This window comes from Neoarius graeffei, chromosome 7, assembly GCF_027579695.1.
Source record: "Neoarius graeffei isolate fNeoGra1 chromosome 7, fNeoGra1.pri, whole genome shotgun sequence".
Lineage (NCBI taxonomy): Eukaryota > Metazoa > Chordata > Actinopteri > Siluriformes > Ariidae > Neoarius > Neoarius graeffei.
In genome coordinates this window covers 45,334,434-45,349,998 of record NC_083575.1, presented here as the reverse complement: position 1 = coordinate 45,349,998, position 15,565 = coordinate 45,334,434, and the positions used below count along the sequence as shown (strand labels likewise).

The following is a 15,565-nucleotide window of genomic DNA, read 5'->3' as shown; positions in this document are numbered from 1 at the left end:
TCAGGGCAATATCACAAAGGAACAAGGTAGCTTTATTCAAGATGTAGAAAAGGACAGGTGAAGACAATTGGATAATTAGTCCTGAAGCTCTACACATTGCTGAGTCCGCCCCTCACACAGCTCCCAGCACTAAAAAGTTTTCCATCAAAAACTGTCAATCAATGGCTTGGGCCCGCCTCTCACACGGCTCCCAATCCAAGACAGCCATCATTCAAAATATTGCAAAAACATCAAAAATACACATATATTCCATTCACTGCAAATGTACACAACCCACATACATGCACAAAGGGTACAGAGAGAGAGAAAAAAAATATAAAAATCTTTTCTTTCAGATAGAACCATGCAAACCATGCATTTTGGCTGTGGATCTAGAATACCTTGGATTAAAGAGCACCCAAACCTAAAAAAAAGACTCTAAACCATTGGAAAAAGAGCACGCCATAATCTAAAAAAACTAAAATTATGAAATTAATTAGGACTTTTATCACAGAGGGAAAACAAAACAAAAAAAATCCTGAACATATTTTAGCACTAAAATTTTAATGGATTAGTCCCTTCCCACAACACAGTAAAGACCTTGGGCCAATACTGACACACACACAGTGACCTAAATTCTTAGGAATACTATCTGGCTTTCAATCCTGAAAAAAGAAATAAATTTAATATTTAAAATTACAGGCAACATTTGACATGCTGATATTATGTATGGCTACCTTGTTGAAAAATAAAATACATTTTATCTGCTAAAACAATTACCTCAAATCTCAGGAGGAAAAAAGTGAATTTCCTGCAGCCAGTTCATTCCAGGCACAGGATAAAAACCTCAGGGTATTGTAGAAATTCTGGTGCTGGTGCACATTTCTGACTTTACGTTCATTTCTAAATAAAGACATCACCATGCAGGGCTGTAATGCAGTTGGTCATATCTCAGTATGAGCAACTTTATACTGCATGTAGTAAGCAAGAGAAGTGGAGTATATTGCAGCTTTGCCTCAGAATTCTGATGTTCTCTAATGTATACTTGATTTTCTGCTGAACACGTACACATCTCTGAATGCATGCGCACTACACCTTTATTAAATACCCACTTCACCTACCAGGAGCACAAAGAGTGTGGGCTGAAAGTAAGACAATCCCCCAAATAATATACAAACAAGAACACACAATAGGCATGTACAGCAACTTGCAACTCAAGAGAAGAAGAAGAGCGTCTTCGTCTTTATTCTGTTTAATGCTGATGTTAGAAGAAGAATGAGACATGAGGAAGAAAAAACAGTCTTCTGTATTCCGCACTTTGACTACTCTTACCTACTGGACAGCATTTCCATGCTCAGTTTCACACATGCACAGTCAACAGCCTGTGCGCATGATGAAATGTGCATCATGTGCACCATGTGCAAACGCTGTCCACTTAAGTAAAATTCCTGGGTTTCAGTCATGTGACTTTTCTTAGCGGTTTTACTGGAAGTGAAATAGCTGGTGGTCTAAACGGCTGCCGTAGTGCAAACAACTAGCGATAACTTATCAAAGTACGCTCGTAATCTAGAAGCCACTGCTCGCTTTAGATATATTCAGAAGATTGCTATGTGCAATGGAATCGACCCCTACAGTCTGGGAAAGAAGGATTTGTCATACGATCTCGAAAATTACACTTCAGTCGAGTTCCTCGACATCTCGAACTATCTGGTGTTGCAGACGTCCTTCTACACTGCAAAACAAATGAAAGCATGGAAGAGTATGGAGGCTTACAACTTTTTTGTATGTGGCTGGGTAAAGGACCTCGGTATCAAATCACTGCCGAATGAATCCTGTATTGTTTTTGCCCGTGTATGCATGTTTTTTTTTAAGCTTTTCGTTCGCGTCTTTACAACGAAGCGCTGCAAGTTGAAGTGTAAACAAACAACAGTTTGCTTGATTCTCACTTGTGTCGGCTCTTATCTCTCAGGCAAATCATTCACAAAGATCATCAAAAACCCCTTTAAAGACCTGGATCTTAGTTAAACAAGACGGAGAAGAGATCATGGCACATTGTAACTGTATGGCTGGGGAAGAATTTTGTCATGACCTTCATGCATATGCACTTTGTGAGGAGTAAACAAAGAAACAGCTGGAGACTTTAACACTTCATGACTTAAAAAAAAAGTACCATAAAATAACGACACAGCAAGAAAAGTACTTGGAAAACACCAAGGACATGGCTGAGAGGGATATACAAATCTTTCACCAAGTGATCACTGCAAACTCGAGCATGCTTCGACTCGGCTCACTTCAATTTCAGTGAGAAGTTCAAAAGCCACCTTTCTCGACATCTTTTTGTGAAATCCTGTGTTCGTTCACCCTTTTTTTATTAGCTCACGGGGAACCCTGAAGAAACTTTTAGCAGTTTTGTGGTTTGATTGATTCGAACAACCTAAAACAACGCAAGCATAAGGCGTTTTTAGATTAGATTAGATTAGATTCACTTTATTCATCCCACATCGGGGAAATTCACGTGTTACAGTAGCAAGAAAATGTCATACAGATAACAAATAAAACTGAAATAAAATTTAGACAAACAAAAGATTAAATACAGAGGGCTATTTGCATTATCTACTGTGAAAAATTACGGAAAAATTGCCTTATTGAGAGGCTCAGAAAAATTGCACATTACAGGTAGACTCTGTGTATACAGTATATAGAGTCTACCTGTAACGTGCAATTTTTCCGAGCCTTTTCATGTGAGCAATGCACCTTCTCCGTACAAACGCTTTGTCAACTGAGCTTTAGTAGACCACCAGCTAAAGTTTTGAATAACTAATGAGGCGGATGTGACATCATGTGAAACCCAGCAATTGGGCCTCACGCTCACAATAGCCAATCTATACCGTGCCCAAGCATGTTTGACCCCCAAAGTCCAGTTCGTTTGACTAGTGTGATCACCTGGCCCACTTGGAAGAGGTGGGCTCAGACACGGTTAAGTTGGACTCAGGCACGGTGCACATCAGTGCGATCACTAACCAAGAACTTGAACGTGATGATGTAAACTTTTCAATTCATTCGAGAATGTTTGGGTTAATAACGTATTTGGTTCTCACCTTACCGATGCTCACAAGTTCTAGTCAGCGAGTAAAGCTGCACATTCCTCTCTCAACGTCAGCTGTCTCTGTAAAAATCTTGTGTACAGCACGATTTACTGAAAATTGCTGCATTTCATAAGTGATAAACCTGTAGCCTACAACATGTGAGGGAGCTGTGTTTCACTCCATCCAAAATGACTCCAAATAAGCCACAATGTAAAAACAGTCTCCACTGTGCACTTTTCTTCAACACGAAAAGTTGCATGGTGATTACGAAAGCGTACACGGGCCCGTAATAATGTGGGCGCAGGCCAGCAGGGGAGTGGGGCAGAGGCAAAGAACAAACAGAGGGGCTGGTGAGGGACAGTTTACAGGCTAGCTGCTGTAAAACAAGTGACAACAGCTTCATGAATATTTCACCACTTTCAGCTTTAAATATATAAGAGTATGATCTCATCTCATTATCTCTAGCCGCTTTATCCTTCTACAGGGTCGCAGGCAAGCTGGAGCCTATCCCAGCTGACTACGGGCGAAAGGCGGGGTACACCCTGGACAAGTCGCCAGGTCATCACAGGGCTGACACATAGACACAGACAACCATCCACACTCACATTCACACCTACGGTCAATTTAGAGTCACCAGTTAACCTAACCTGCATGTCTTTGGACTGTGGGGGAAACCGGAGCACCCGGAGGAAACCCACGCGGACACGGGGAGAACATGCAAACTCCACACAGAAAGGCCCTCACCGGCCACGGGGCTCGAACCCAGGACCTTCTTGCTGTGAGGCGACAGCGCTAACCACTACACCACCGTGCCGCCCTAGTTTTGGAATAAAAGGAATAAAACATTTTGGGGCATGCTGTTCTAGGAATGATCAATTCTAGAGTTGTAACTGCCCCCTGCTAAAAGTTTGGAACATTACATCACCCTGTCAAGGATTATTTTCCTATTACAGAATGCCCCTTCATGCTTTATTTCTAACTTAATGCAGAGCTGCTTGCCTGGTGATGAAGTTTTTCCCAACAAAAAGCTCATATAAGCTTGAGTCCTAAAACCTCACACCATCTTCAGTGAAACAGAGGAACTTGTACGACTAACAAATAATGGCTTAAGGCCCACAAAATAACTGATCAACATCTGAATTCTTTTTAAGGACAGTTATTTCCCACTGCTTCCTGGATAATAGGTAATGATCATCCTGCTGAGACACCTCATGGTATTTGGCTTGAGTTGTCAAGTTAGTGAATAGTACAATTTTTCTTGGTTTGGCTCTATATACCAGCACACTGAATATGACATTAGCCAGTGACTAGGCTTTTAACGTTGTGTGGTATATGGTTAAACCAAAATGGATGCAAATAAATTCAGGGTGGCACGGGGATGTAGTGGTTAACACTGTTGCCTCACAGCAAGAAGGTTGTGAGTTCAAGCCCAGCAGCCGACAGGGACCTTTCTCTTATCGATGCAATTACAACCCCGATTCCAAAAAAGTTGGGACAAAGTACAAATTGTAAATTAAAACGGAATATAATAATTTACAAATCTCAAAAACTGATATTGTATTCACAATAGAACATAGACAACATATCAAATGTTGAAAGTGAGACATTTTGAAATTTCATGCCAAATATTGGCTCATTTGAAATTTCATGACGGCAACACATCTCAAAAAAGTTGGGACAGGGGCGATAAGAGGCTGGAAAAGTTAAAAGGTACAAAAAAGGAACAGCTGGAGGACCAAATTGCAACTCATTAGGTCAATTGGCAATAGGTCATTAACATGACTGGGTATAAAAAGAGCATCTTGGAGTGGCAGCAGCTCTCAGAAGTAAAGATGGGAAGAGGATCACCAATCCCCCTAATTCTGCGCCGACAAATAGTGGAGCAATATCAGAAAGGAGTTCGACAGTGTAAAATTGCAAAGAGTTTGAACGTATCATCATCTACAGTGCATAATATCATCAAAAGATTCAGAGAATCTGGAAGAATCTCTGTGCGTAAGGGTCAAGGCCGGAAAACCATACTGGGTGCCCGTGATCTTCGGGCCCTTAGACGGCACTGCATCACATACAGGCATGCTTCTGTATTGGAAATCACAAAATGGGCTCAGGAATATTTCCAGAGAACATTATCTGTGAACACAATTCACCGTGCCATCCGCCGTTGCCAGCTAAAACTCTATAGTTCAAAGAAGAAGCCGTATCTAAACATGATCCAGAAGCGCAGACGTCTTCTCTGGGCCAAGGCTCATTTAAAATGGACTGTGGCAAAGTGGAAAACTGTTCTGTGGTCAGACGAATCAAAATTTGAAATTCTTTATGGAAATCAGGGACGCCGTGTCATTCGGACTAAAGAGGAGAAGGACGACCCAAGTTGTTATCAGCGCTCAGTTCAGAAGCCCGCATCTCTGATGGTATGGGGTTGCATTAGTGCGTGTGGCATGGGCAGCTTACACATCTGGAAAGACACCAATGCTGAAAGGTATATCCAGGTTCTAGAGCAACATATGCTCCCATCCAGACGACGTCTCTTTCAGGGAAGACCTTGCATTTTCCAACATGACAATGTCAAACCACATACTGCATCAATTACAGCATCATGGCTGCGTAGAAGAAGGGTCCGGGTACTGAACTGACCAGCCTGCAGTCCAGATCTTTCACCCATAGAAAACATTTGGCACATCATAAAATGGAAGATACGACAAAAAAGACCTAAGACAGTTGAGCAACTAGGCCATTATTAAAAAATGTTCTGTTTCCGGTCCACCGGCCGGGTGAGTGCCGTTTGTGCGGTTGAATTTTTTTTTAACCCCAGTTTTTCGACATTTTTTTCGGGTTCGTAAATCTAAAATCGAACTTGACATTTACGCATTCCCAGGGCTTTCCACTAAGGCTTATACTAGCCAGCCATGACAAATAAGTAGCCAGCCGGGGGGGGGGGGTTGTAAACTCCTGTGCACGCAGTTCCCAGGATTAAATGTATTTTCCACAGACCATTTATTTATTCACTTGACTCAAATACAAAGTAAAATGGCAGTAAATCTTCTTTCTTTTCTTGCGTATTGCATCATGAGGCGTTCCTGGCTTGTAAATCTCTTATTTTCGGTGCACGACACATTCACGCAGCTGAGCATGCTATGAATTAACAGCGACAACAGTCTGTAGTGGTGGCTGCACAATTAAACACTCAGCGAACATTTCTCCATTTGTGTATGAAAATACACTCCAACCACTCAGTTTGGTTTCATTTACAACCAACGGTGTCTTTTGATGCCAGCACGTAATTGAACGAGAGAAGACTGGTTTACCGGAGACAAAATAAGCGTTATCTCTGCTTCTGTTCCCTCCGACAACCCCGACACACTACTGCCTCCGCCGAGTGCGCGCGCGCACACACACCGCATGTCGGGGCCGCGGATGAGTTACTCTCCATTGATCAACAAAGTCGGCGGGGAACTTGTGGTTATTATCGGTACAAACAGCGCGAATCACAACTTAAATGAGTGCGGTTCAGTTTGACATTATTGTCAGTCCGTTAGATAAACATTTAATTTTATTAAAATCGAAAATTAATATTTAGAGCCTGTGGGCTACAAAAATAATAGTCATTAAAGTAGCCGGCTGGACTTAATTGTGTAGTCGGCTGTATGGCCGGCAGCCGGCGCTTCCGCGCAGAATACAGAATTGAATCAGCTCTGCGCATGCGCCGTGCGGCACAAAAAAATGGCAGCCACCATGAAGGAAGGAGATCCGGAGTTTTCAAACATTTGCTTAAGTGTGAAATCGCAAAATGGTATTATAGCGAACAACAAAATAGTAAAGATTCAGAAAAACAAATAATTCAGTGATCATTTTAATAGTGTAATTTCATCCGAACTAGGCCTAAAGGCCTCTGCATGCTCTTGTGGCAAGGCTTTTGCAGATAGCTTTTCGCAGACAGTTGTAATTTATCGTCGAGCGGGGAATAATAGGCGTGCACGATGTTATTCACCGCCACAACGCAAGGGGGTGCGAAGTCGCGAAATCGCTAGGAGTAGTTGGTGGGTGTGGTTAGTGGAGTGTTTATCCTCCGGTTACTTATAATGACTAGAACTGGAGTCGTATAGATGTACGTACTTCCTCACGTCCTCGATCAACCGCTCTTCGTGCTGCTCCATCTTCGCTCGTGTTTTTAAAAATGGCGGTCGTGAAAACAAACCAAACCGGGAAAGTAGGGAAGCGGACGTGCGTGTACAGCGGATGTAGAGTGGACCGATCAGAGCCCTCTTGTCTGCGACGCTGTCTGCGAGGCTGTCTGCGGTGGTCACAATTTTTGGGAGGTGCGCGCAGAGCATCTGCGAAGGGGTTGGGCTTCGCAGACGCCATCTGCAACGCCATCTGCGAGGACTGGGTTGTCAGCATAAATTGGCCTTAACGGTCGATTTAGAACTACAAAAAGTCCGTGTGTCGGACATTTTAAGTACCTTTGTAAAAGTTTTGCAAATGTTGCAGTCAGCATTTAAAATGCTAACTTAAAAGTTCTTGTACAAGTTTCAGTTGATTAAACCGTCATATTTTATTAAATGTGTCTGCTTTTGTAATAAAAAAGTACTGAAAGAAAAAGCAAACACAGCATTGTGATTTCTTATCTATCCATAAAAAAAAAAAAAAAAAATCCCTCCCTCCCGAATGAAAAATTTTTTGGTCACCCAGTGGACAGGAAACGGATTTTTTTTTAAGGATGGCCCTAGAATCCTACATTAGTCAAGAATGGGTTAACATTCCTATCCCTAAACTTGAGCAACTTGTCTCCTCAGTCCCCAGACGTTTACAGACTGTTGTAAAGAGAAAAGGGGATGTCTCACAGTGGTAAACATGGCCTTGTCCCAACTTTTTTGAGATGTGCTGTTGACATGAAATTTAAAATCACCTAATTTTTCTCTTTAAATGATACATTTTCTCAGTTTAAACATTTGATATGTCATCTATGTTCTATTCTGAATAAAATATGGAATTTTGAAACTTCCACATCATTGCATTCCGTTTTTATTTACAATTTGTACTTTGTCCCAACTTTTTTGGAATCGGGGTTGTATTATTATGCAATTATTATGTGCAATAATATAGGCCTTAAACTATTTTTATGCACACACACACACATACATATATTATTTATATATATATATATATATATATATATATATATATATATATATATATATATATATATATATATATATATATATGTGTGTGTGTGTGTGTGTGTGTGTATATATACAGAGTCTACCTGTAATGTGCAATTTTTCCGAGCCTCTCAATAAGGCAATTTTTCTATACTTTTTCATGGTAGATAATGCAAATAGCCCTCTGTATTTAATCCTTCGTTTGTCTAATTTTTATTTCAGTTTTTTTTTGTTATCTGTTTGACATTTTCTTGCTACTGTAACACGTGAATTTCCCCAATGTGGGATGAATAAAGTGAATCTAATCTAATCTATGTGGAGTTTGCATGTTCTCCCCGTGTCTGCGTGGGTTTCCTCCCACAGTTCAAAGACATGCAGTTAGGTTAACATGGGGCGGCCTTGGGCTGAAGTGCCCTTGAGCAAGGTATCTAACCCCCAATTGCTCCCCAGGTGCTGTAGTATAGCTGCCCACTGCTCTGGGTATGTGTGTGTGCCCATTGCTCACTTGGGTGTGCATGCGTGTGTTCACTGCTTCAGATGGGTTAAACGCAGAGGACGAATTTCACTGTGCTCGAGCGTGCATGTGACAAATAAAGGCTTCTTCTTCTAAAAAAAATTACAGCACCTCCACGTTCTTATCATTAGTTTATTTCAAATTCAACGTACTGCAGTACACAGCCACAAATAATAAAAATGTGCCACTCTTCAGTTATTTCAGATGATCTCTTAAGCAGTTAAATGTGCTGCCTAATTAACACATTACAAAAACAAATTAGAACAGTGAAATTAAATACTTTTACAACAACAAAAAAAATTGTGCCTTCAAATATTAGTCATATTGTGTAAATCAGATGGTAAAAACATGAATTCAGTCCACTGGGCATGCTTGGGCATGTTGCAGTATTTCGAAGGGCACTCTTACCACTTTACTATTGCTAAGGACTCAGTCCTGTCTCTGTGCAATATATTGATATTAATTACACATACAACTACACTGAATTAATTGGTTTTAATGCTACTTAGTACTGCTGCTTCATCTGCTTTTCATACTCTCCTATGTCTATAGAGGACTGTCCAGACACTACAACTGCACACGGCTATTTATTTTACTACAGTTTGCACTCACAGACTGTGGCTGCACATATTCCAGTGTTTACAGTTAAAATCTGTACTTTACTTACACATTAAAGGGGAACTGAAGTCATTTTTAAACTTGCTTTATTTCTTAATTCACGTGTTTTTCAATTACGTTTTTGGTTTTATTAACCTGATATCATGACATTATATTACATTTATTGGCCTTTTCGGTTTTTAGCCACGTTGAATGTAGCTCGTGTGGTCCACGGCAGGCGTCGCTTATCCGCGCGATCTTCACGAGACTTGTGCGAGACTTCAAACGTGAAGTGTCAGCGCCGCCATTTTGAAAACTGTTTACACGGCGGCCAGATTGCCATACCATTCCAATTTAGATTAATTTCAAGATTTACCAGCTTCATCAGTGATGGAGATTACTCCATACGCCTTCGAACCAACGTGGAGTAGAGAAGAGTTGGAAAGACGACAGGATAAGGACGAGTCCGTTGCGCTGGTATTTACGTCATTACTGTCGCACAATTAAAATGTGCCAGATCAGGCGGCTGGTGGGTTTTCAAAATGATAAATACATGCATGTATTTTTGTGACAAATACATATTATACTGAGCGCATTTCCCACATAATCCTCACTAAGGTTTCGGACAGCACTACAAAATGGCGTCCACGCTATATAGTGAATAGGGCGCGATTTCGGACACAGGGAAAACTTCCGGCTTGATTACGTCAGCATTCGAAGGACGGCGTGTGTCTTTTGACAATGTTGGCAGATGTTGGTCACTTTGATTTCCACTGTACGTTTTCCTTCCGTCCTACGAAGTCTCGCACAGGTCTCAGCGAATCTCGTTTATGGCCATTGCTTTGACATCTCATCTCACTATCTCTAGCTGCTTTATCCTGTTCTACAGGGTTGCGGGCAAGCTGGAGCCTATCCCAGCTGACTACGGGCGAAAGGCGGGGTACACCCTGGACAAGTCGCCAGGTCATCACAGGGCTGACACAGACACAGACAACTATTCACACTCACATTCACACCTACGGTCAATTTAGAGTCACCAGTTAACCTAACCTGCATGTCTTTGGACTGTGGGGGAAACCGGAGCACCCGGAGGAAACCCACGCGGACAGAACATGCAAACTCCACACAGAAAGGCCCTCAATGGCCACGGGGCTCGAACCCGGACCTTCTTGCTGTGAGGCGACAGCGCTAACCACTACACCACCATGCCGCCTTGCTTTGACATATGGACTGATATATTACAAAGCATATTTCACTCATAACTTTCTATAGCAGTGACAAAATAGCTGTCAAAAATACATTCCTACATTTTATAAAATGAGGGAAATAGAATTTTGATTTTTTTTTTAATTGCCATCAGTTCCTCTTTAATTAGGCATACATAGTAATATATTCTAGGCATTTTGTATACATTTTGTACTGTTAAGGCATCTCTTTCCCCTCCTGTCCTCTCTTTATCTTCTGATGGATGTGTGTTGTATTGTACAGCTGTAGAGTATCTGAGCCTCACAACAAACATCTGTCACTGTCACTGATATTTTGTGCACATTGAGAAATAAACGGGGCGGCACAATGGTGTAGTGGTTAGCGCTGTCACCTCACAGCAAGAAGGTCCGGGTTCGAGCTCCGTGGCCGGCGAGGGCCTTTCTGTGTGGAGTTTGCATGTTCTCCCCGTGTCCGTGTGGGTTTCCTCCGGGTGCTCCGGTTTCCCCCACAGTCCAAAGACATGCAGGTTAGGTTAACTGGTGACTCTAAATTGACCGTAGGTGTGAATGTGAGTGTGAATGGTTGTCTGTGTCTATGTGTCAGCCCTGTGATGACCTGGCGACTTGTCCAGGGTGTACCCCGCCTTTCGCCCGTAGTCAGCTGGGATAGGCTCCAGCTTGCCTGCGACCCTGTAGAAGGAGATGAGAAATAAACTTGAAACCTTTCGGTTCCAGGTTGTAACACTATAAAAAGTGGAGAAAAGTGCAAGTGGGGTAAATACTTCTGCACCTCTACGAGCACTGTCTCCATAAATTAGCAAACATAAATGGATATAACTAAAAACATACATCATATATACAAAGGAGAGAGTGGAGACCGAGCACACAGTTACTGTTTCACCCAGAACTGCTTGATTTGCTCACACTAGCCTTTCACTGACAAACACACAGACAGAGAGAGAGAGAGAGAGAGACAGACAGACAGAGAGAGAGAGAGAGAGACAGACAGAGAGAGAGACAGACAGACAGAGAGAGAGACAGACAGAGAGAGAGAGAGTGTCGTACGGATTTAATTAATCATCTTCACAACCAAAGCTGTGACAATGGCAAATTAACGCCAAAATTCCGCCAGGCTGTATCCGGATACTTTATTACTTTTTATTATGTAAGTTATTCAGTAGCCAGATGTGAAGCGCCTCTGGACCAAACCGAGCAATGTTTTGTACACAAACACAGCTCAGTTAAACACTTACCAAACTAGTTTAATTGTGTTCACAGTAAACTTACTACATTCAAACCTGCAGAAGAGTTTAACAAGCCAACAGCAGTAAACTTACCACATGCTACAGGGACACTGCGATAACACCGTTTAAAAACACCAATTCAGCGCGTTTGTCGTGCAGCTGTTCCAGTTAAAGCTCGCTCCTCTTCTCCAGAGTGGAGGAGAAACAGCAGCAGCAGGACGGGCGCATCCTCTGTACCACACGCTCACTGGATATGGAAAGCCAACAGTGTCAGAATGTCTAAAATATCCAGCCCTGGATCCATGACCTGTAGTCGCTTATCCTGTTCTACAGGGTCGCAGGCAAGCTGGAGCCTATCCCAGCTGACTACGGGCGAAAGGCGGGGTACACCCTGGACAAGTCGCCAGGTCATCACAGGGCTGACACATAGACACAGACAACCATTCACACTCACATTCACACCTATGGTCAATAGACCCCTTCGCAGTAAACGTCATTCATACGTACCGGTAAGAGTAAATTGCGCACACAGCCTGGACCCAAAAAAGACTCAGCGACGGTAGAGACGAGAAGAAATATTTGGAAGAAATGCCTAGTTGTTGTGTTGTCAGGTGTCAGAATTGTAGCAGTGATGGGGTTAAAATGTGCAGAATTCCAGCAGGATCTCACCCATTCCAAAAAAATCGCCGACGTCTATGGCTACAAGCCATCAAACGTGTAGACTGGGATGAAAGCACTATCAAAAATGCCCGGGTTTGCAGCGCCCACTTCATCACAGGTAAGATCAGGCTATTTATTAAATCTTTCTTTTTTATTCTTTCTAGTCTTCGTTTATTGATGTAGCAAAATACTTTGGTAACGTTTGTCTGATTAGCTGGGTCATAGTTACACAATGTAATGAATATTGTTAGCATGTTAACTTAGGGGCAGCACGTAGGTGTGACCGTAGGTGTGAATGTGAGTGTGAATGGTTGTCTGTGTCTATGTGTCAGCCCTGTGATGACCTGGCGACTTGTCCAGGGTGTACCCCGCCTTTCGCCCGTAGTCAGCTGGGATAGGCTCCAGCTTGCCTGCGACCCTGTAGAACAGGATAAAGCGGCTAGAGATAATGAGATGAGATGAGATGTTAACTTAGCTTTGCATGCAATTTTGTTTGTAGGAGATTACTTACCCTGCCATACATGTGCAATTGGCTGTCAAAACGTAGCCTTCCAGCTTGTTGTATACCACCCAGGCTTCATACATAGCAACCTTCTGACCTTGACGCTGACTTGGTAAGATTTTTGACTTCAGAGCACAGAAGTTTTCATCAATTTCAGTGTAAAACACGTTCTGTACATGCCCGCACATAACATAATCATATGCGTCTAAAGACTTGTAGGCACCAAGTTTTTCGTGGGTGTACACTGAAGTCTGGTCAATAAGGTACGAGTATATATCTGGCCATTGTATACCAGGGAACTTACTAACATCGTCCGTCCACTCTTTAATTAAATACGGATCCGGTAGGCGATGTCCACTTGTTAGAGTTAACTTATTTATGTAGCATTCTCGATCTTGTAACAACAATTGTTTTGCATAATCTGACAGCTCATAATGCCGGTCTATGGGCAGCGCCATTGTTTCTGAGTCCAGGCTGCGCGCGCATCCTGGCAACGGTCGGTTTGTTTACAAACATGCGAAGAGGTCTATTTAGAGTCACCAGTTAACCTAACCTGCATGCCTTTGGATGGTGGGGGAGGTCTAAATATATATATATATATATATATATATATATATATATATATATATATACACACTACCGTTCAAAAGTTTAGGGTCACCCAGACAATTTTGTGTTTTCCATGAAAAGTCACACTTTTATTTCCCACCATAAGTTGTAAAATGAATAGAAAATATAGTCAAGACATTTTTCTGGCCATTTTGAGCATTTAATCAACCCCACAAATGTGATGCTCCAGAAACTCAATCTGCTCAAAGGAAGGTCAGTTTTATAGCTTCTCTAAAGAGCTCAACTGTTTTCAGCTGTGCTAACATGATTGTACAAGGGTTTTCTAATCATCCATTAGCCTTCTGAGGCAATGAGCAAACACATTGTACCATTAGAACACTGGAGTGAGAGTTGCTGGAAATGGGCCTCTATACACCTATGGAGATATTGCACCAAAAACACACACATTTAGTAGAATTTAGCTAGAATAGTCATTTACCACATTAGCAATGTATAGAGTGGATTTCTGATTAGTTTAAAGTGATCTTCATTGAAAAGAACAGTGCTTTTCTTTCAAAAATAAGGAAATTTCAAAGTGACCCCAAACTTTTGAACGGTAGTATATATATATATATATATATATATATATATATATATATATATATATATATATGTATGTGTGTGTGTGTGTGTGTGCATGTTATTTACCAGCTGGGAGGTTCGTATCGTGAAATACCGTGACCAAGGTCTTGAAAGTACTGAGCGAGGCCCTCTGGGCCGAGGTCAGTATTCAAGGCCGAGGTCACGGTATTTCACCATATGGACCGACCTTAAGCTGGTAAATAATTTTTTTTTCTTTACCAAATTCTAACAGAAAACGAGAGTGCCTGAAAGGGAAAACTGAGTTGAGCCGCCATTTTGAATCCTCATTCATGGCTGTAATGCAAATTGCTTCCTCCTCGGTATACAAGTGCACTTCCATGGCAGGAAAAAAAAACTACATTTTGCCACCTGTGTAGTCCCCTATTTATACAAAATTGAGTCATTCAGGATTCAGCCATGTTTTTGCTCAGGGTTAGCAACAGCTAGAGGTTTTTAGCTTTCTCCTGAAATGTTTTATTTTATTTCTTCTTCCTCAGGGTAGTAAATCTTGCTTTCACTGTGAAGACTGTCGTTATCACTATTCATGATGTAAAATTAATGCTATTATGCTGAGAAATGCTGGCAAAAATGTATAAGGTTTTTGATAAAAAGATAAAAAAGATAAATGTTGCCAAAATTGCTACTAGGTTTGTTATTGTGAACGAGCGAGTCGCTAGAGGTCCATAACCAGGGTCTGTAACTGGGGTCCGTACCGTAGGATACGGACCCGCTCACCAGCCAATCAGAGCGCAGGATTTGATGGAAACCGGACCGCAAAAAAATATATATATATATTATTTACCAGCTGACCACTCGTGAGCCAATCATAGCTCATGATTTGATGGAAACCGGACTGCGAAAAAATAAGAAATCCTTATGCATAGACCGTTTGCACTTATCTCCTATGATGCTCTCCAATTTTGTTGTGTCCGCCATCTTTGTGGTATAGCATCCATGGCAACCGAGGAGAGTACATTGGCGAACGATAGTTTTTCGCAAATATATCACAAATTGAGTAATAGTGACAAGGTTAGGTTAACATGGGGCGGCCTTGGGCTGAAGTGCTCTTGAGCAAGGTACTTAACCCCTGACTGCTCCCTGGGTGCTGTAGTATGGCTGCTCATTGCTCTGTGTGTGCGTGTGTGTGTGTGTGTGTGTGTGCGTGCGCGCGCGCATGTGTTCACTGCTTCAGATGGGTTAAATGCAGAGGATGAGTCTCACTGTGCTTGAAGTGCGCATGTGACAAATAAAGGTTTCTTCTTCTTCTTAAGGTCAGATACAGGGAAAAGATAAAAGAGTGTTCAGGGGTAGATCCGTACAGCAATGTTGTAGAGTATGAAGACGATGTACGGAAGTGTGAGTTATGCAAACATCGTGAATTACCTGGTGTTAACTACTAGCTTTATCACTGGGAAGCAGATGAAAGCA

At 41.9% G+C, this 15,565-nt stretch overlaps 1 protein-coding gene across 1 annotated transcript in view; it reads right to left on the bottom strand.

The window, feature by feature from the left end:
• The window catches only part of lzts2a (leucine zipper, putative tumor suppressor 2a), a 133,446-nt gene extending 121,503 nt beyond the window's left edge, over window positions 1–11,943 (bottom strand). The window contains exon 1 of the mRNA XM_060925757.1: window positions 11,878–11,943. The gene's annotated coding sequence lies outside the window, so the exon portion shown is untranslated. The remainder of the gene's footprint in view (window positions 1–11,877) is intronic.
• Window positions 11,944–15,565: the final 3,622 nt, after the last annotated feature.